This window comes from Gekko japonicus, unplaced genomic scaffold, assembly GCF_001447785.1.
Source record: "Gekko japonicus isolate JY-2015 unplaced genomic scaffold, Gekko_japonicus_V1.1 scaffold1993, whole genome shotgun sequence".
Taxonomy (NCBI): domain Eukaryota; kingdom Metazoa; phylum Chordata; class Lepidosauria; order Squamata; family Gekkonidae; genus Gekko; species Gekko japonicus.
The window spans coordinates 221,257-226,377 of NW_015160278.1; the positions used below are offsets into that span (position 1 = coordinate 221,257).

Genomic DNA, 5,121 nt, shown 5'->3' on the forward strand with positions numbered 1-5,121 from the left:
CTACATACACGCATACACTCACAATACACTCACTCCTGTAGGCCCGCTAATATAAAATCAATAGTCACTCCGAACTCCAGCAAGTTGGCAACAGTTCTTCAACATTAATGGCAGTTCCCTACTACCAACACTAGGGGGGGCTCTGGTGGAATTGGATCTCCACTACGGCCAGCACACAGGCAGCCCCAGCAGGCCCCGGTACACTCCTTGCCCTTGCAGCGAACTGTGTCCCAGTAATGTTGGAGCGGTCGATTAAAATCCGTAGATTGGCCCTGCTCCATAAGTCCCTGTTCACTCAGTGTTTCCCAGCCGCAATTCAAGTCCCGCAGCATGAGTTCTCCAGGGTCCGCGCCCCCCAGCCACTATAGACTTAAGGATAGAATAGGCGGGGGGGGGAGGAGGGGAGGCAGCTGAAAAGGGGGGGGAGAAGGCTCGGTCCCGGCACTCACACCACCGGGAGACTCAAGCCAAAATTCACCGGCTCTCTCACAGCCGGCTAACTCCCAACGCTGCCCCTACCTCCCTGGTCGCCAAAGTTGTCAACAGTCGGCCCAGCTTCTCTGGAGAGGTTCCGTTCCACCGGGGGAGTACTCCACTCCAGCTCCAATCCTGGGGAGCACCTGCCACACCCCAGGGTTGCAACCCCTCCGCGGCTCCACAAACCGGCACAGCCCGGTGCAGTCGCCTCGGCCCTGCTGCCGCTACTCAACCCCGCGTCTCCGCCATTCAGCAGGTCCGTGCCCCAGCGCTTCCGCAGCCCAACGGACCGGCGTAGCCCGAGGCTCAACGGCCCAGCGAGAAGGGAGGGGGCGGGCCGGCAGCTCAAGGAGTCGGCGTCTCGGCACTGCCCGGTGAGTCGGCGTTCCACGACGTTTCGGAGTCTCAGCGTCACGGCCGCGGCACAGCTCGGGGGGGGGGGAACGGGCCGGCAACCCAAGGGGCCGGGGCCTCGGCGTCACAACAGCTCGGGGGGGGAACGGGCCGGCAACCCAAGGGGCCGGTGCCTCGGCGTCACAACAGCTCAGCAGCGCCACGACTGGGGGGGGGAGGGGGCAGCAGGCAGCTCGAAGGGCCGATGCCTCGGCGTTGCGGCGTTGCGGCAGCTCGGCGACTCAGCTACTCAATGGCTCCGTATCCTCGGTATTTCCAAGCCTCCCCAGGCTCTCCAGTCCCCTCCAATCTTCGGTGGTGTAATAATACAGTCTCAAACCGGGAGCCCTTCTTCCGTTCCAACTTGCTTCCTATCTACCCTTGCCTACCAAACAGTTTACTTCACTAATTGCAGTAAGTTTAAATTTGAAATTCCATTAAATTCCATTAAAAAATGTCCTAGCTAACCGTACCACGGGAGAGCTCAGCACCAGAGCATCCACCCGGTCGCCATCTTGGGATGCACTCATGGTGCTCGGCAGTGGAGTTGCAAGGGCGGCGGCGGCCGGGACCATTGGGGGCGGGGGGTGTGGCCTTATGACACACTTCCGGTGATGTCAGGGGGTGTGGCCTTATGACACACTTCCGGTGATGTCAGGGGGTGTGGCATATGCTAATGAGTTATGCTAATGAGTCCCCCTAGCTCTTTTTCTACGAAATGACCCCTGATGATGCCCTCCCTAATTCCACAGTGGGAGGGAAAGGGAAGCAGCGGGGGTGTCTCTCCTAAAAAATAAGGTTTCTGGCATGGCAATTTGTGGGGCAGGGCTTTTGATTAAGGGGGCAGGGCCCCCCAATGCCCCATTGTAGCTACGGGTCTCTTTGAAAGCAGACCCTGGGGAAGGAAGGAGACTCAGCAGGGATGTGATGCGACAGAGCCCAGCAGGGCTATTTTTGGGCAGGAACGCACAGGAACGGAGTTCCGGCTGGCTCCCAAGTTGGGCACGCCCAGCAGGAACTCATTAGCATAATAGGCCACACCCAACAGCAGGAACTCATTAGGATTGGCTACAATTAGGGGTATGTGGCCTAACATGCAAAAAGCCCTGGGTTTTGACAACAAACAAGAGAATAAGAAGCAAAAGGTGGGTGTGGTTGGATGACCACACTTCTGGTAACATGGGGTGTGGCCTAATACGCAAATGAGCTGTGCTGTCAGGGGTGTGGCCTAATATGCTAATGAGTTCCTACTGTTGGGTATGGCCTATTATGCTAATGAGTTCCTGCTGGGCTTTTTCTTCAAAAAGAGCCCTGTAAGCCCACTCTCTGAACCTGCCACTGTCTCCAGGGGAAACCAATACCCATATTCTGGAGATCAGCTGTAACTCCTGGAGAATTCCAGGCCCCACCTGGAGGTTGCCAGTCCTTTCAGCCACCCTGGCCTACCTCGCAGGATCCTGCATGAAAGCACATTCCTGAACGCAGGCTTCCATTGCTACTTCGGGTCAAAGCCAATGAAACACATTTTCATATTTGGGCACTGAGTTCCCATTGAGATGGTGAATCCATCTCCGGGCTGCGGTACGTCCGCATGCAGGTAGGGATTCACAGGACTGACGGCTCCTGTGTCCAAAGGGGAAAACATCAATGAAGCCTGCAAGTAAAACTATCTCCGAACAGCCTTAATAGCTGTTCATGTCCCACCGCGGCCGGGGTGAGCTCCCAGCCCTTATCCTAGCTCCCGCCCACCCAGCGGCTCAAAAGCCCTTAACAGCAATTAGGCAAATGGGTACCCACTCCTTAAGAGTGGGGGGGCACCCTACCCTACCTCCAATATTGGAGGGCAGCGGCGGCGGCTGGACGATGCGGTGAATCGATGAGAACATGGCGACGGATCGGCGGCAGACGGCAGGCGACTCGGGAGACGATTGGAGGTGGCGTGGAGGCGCGGTGACGTAAGCACGGTTGGAGCCTCCGGGACAGAGACCCATCGCGACCTCATCGTGCAGCCGCGCACCATAAAAGGACCATCCCAGGAAGCCGAGCCGAAGAGACGGAAAAAGACCTCCGCCGAAGGACACTACCACCTGGTCCTAGCAAGACCCCGCCACAGAAAGACCCACGCTGCGTAGGTGCCTGGTAAGGCATCCATCTCCCCTGATATGTATGTGGCCCTAGTTAGGCGATTAAATGTATATGTGTAAACCGCTCCGAGCCTCTGGGAATGTAATAATAATAATAATAATAATAATAATAATACGCACAGAAAAGCAGCAGTGTAGGAAGAAGACTGGGCTTGCGCCCTTCTCTCCGGCATCTTGGTAGGGCTGCCAGCACTGGGTGGGGAAATACTTGGAGACTTCAGGGTTGGACCCTGGAGAGGGCAGGGTTTGGGGAGGGGAGGGGCCTCAGCATGGTACAGTGCCATAGAGTCCACCCTCCAAAGCAGCCATTTCCTCCAGGGTAACTGATCTCTATCAGCTGTAGATCAGTTGTAGAAGCAGGAGATCTCCAGGCCCACACCTGGAGGCTGGCAACTCCTTCCTAGGGTTGTTTTTTTTTAATGGAGAAGGATTTGTTTTGTATGGAGGAACGTTCCATCAAGTGAGCTCCTATCAGTGTTCAGAAACGGAGCCGCCGAGGGAGCTACTCCCGTTCCACCTCATGCGAAAATCAGCCCTTCCAAATACCCTTCGGTTTGCAGTAAATTGGAGGGAGTAGAATCCTTCCTTCTTCGTAATACAGGGTGTTTTTTTAAACAAGAGAGAGCAAACCAAGTTTAAAGAACTTACTCATTCCATGGAAATCTCTCTCTCTCTCTCTCTCGGCAAGCGAGTGGGGAAGCTGATGAACTGAGATTTAGCAACAAAAAAATCCCTCCTGTTGATTTTTTGAGAAGAAAAGGAAGCATTTGCCCGTGCGCTTGCGGTTTCCAAGGTACATAATTCCAGCTGAAGGATTTCCATCACCCAGTGTGGTTTTGACCTGGGGCCAAGGTCAAAGCGAATGTGAACTGTTACTTCCAATTAACTTCAGCGGCTGTTTACATAACTGCCTCCCTCCGGCTGCCTTGCCAAAGTGTAAAACGGCCACGTGCAATTACTGCAGGCGTACCACCGGAGGACCCGTGCCATGAAAGACTTCCGAGAGTGTCAGGTCAATGCAAGCACTGTTCTTTTCCTGCCACTCTCACTGAGAGCCCGGACTTTGGAGGGTAGGACCGATGGCCTTAGACCACAGATCCTGTAGGGGTGAGATCACTCCCCTCCCCAAAGCCTCCCCTCCTCAGGATCCACTCTCAAATCCTCAGGAGTTTCCCAACCCACAGCTGTGGCAACCGTGCTTGCTTCTGAAATCAAAATACAAAAGGGTCAACAATTCAGTGTTCCCTCTAAGCTGTGTGAGCTAGCTCACCGTTTGTTAGCCTCTGGCTCACACATTGTTGTCTTAGCTCAGGAAGGATGGGCTCCAGAGCAAACCAATTCATGCAGCAGCCAAATCGCTGGCTCACAACTTTAATGCCAGTAGCTCACAAAGTAGAATTTTTGCTCACAAGACTCCACATCTTAGAGGGAACATTAGTCAACATAACTTCCTGCATTTCACTGGCCCCCCAATCTACTAGGCAGTCCATTATGGCTTTCCCCAGTTTCCTCGTAACGGTTTCCCTCCGTTCTCCCTTTCCTCTTAAATCCTCACACATACTTCCTCCTGGACATCATAACTTACAGATTGGTTGAGCGAGAGATCTTTCTTCTCCTGATGGTGGATCCTTCTCCCACAGTTCAGGCTCTTGTGAAGTGCAAAATCCTCTGTGCCACAATGGCCTTCCTCTGGGGGGGGATAAGGGGGGGGAGGATGGGAATGAGAAATAGTGTCCTGATTGGCTCTCATCAAGAGAGGCAGCCAATGACAAGTCAGGCACAGACAGACCCTTGTCTGAGAGAGACTCTTAGAGGACATCTGAAGGAATCACCACACCACAGCTAAGGGTCACCCGAGCCCAGCTATTCTATAGGAGTAGCAAAATGTCCATCATTATGGGGAGCGGGCAGCACAAGGGCTTGCTTACTAGGGGGAGCCTGGGTGCATGCGTTGCACATATGGAGAGACACTTCCCCGCAGAGTCCCTGGCAGTTACTGCACTGACTCATACACTTTTATTGTTTCTAGAGAAGTACCACTGGACATGTGATTTCACTGGAGGCTTCATTTGTATTTCTTTTCCTTGCCCAGTGGTTAAACTTTGGA

At 54.1% G+C, this 5,121-nt stretch overlaps 1 protein-coding gene across 1 annotated transcript in view; it reads right to left on the reverse strand.

The window, feature by feature from the left end:
* Positions 1-4,646, reverse strand: part of PHYHIPL (phytanoyl-CoA 2-hydroxylase interacting protein-like) — a 175,326-nt gene extending 170,680 nt beyond the window's left edge. Inside the window, exon 1 of the mRNA XM_015415295.1 lies at positions 4,600-4,646. The gene's annotated coding sequence lies outside the window, so the exon portion shown is untranslated. The remainder of the gene's footprint in view (positions 1-4,599) is intronic.
* Positions 4,647-5,121: the final 475 nt, after the last annotated feature.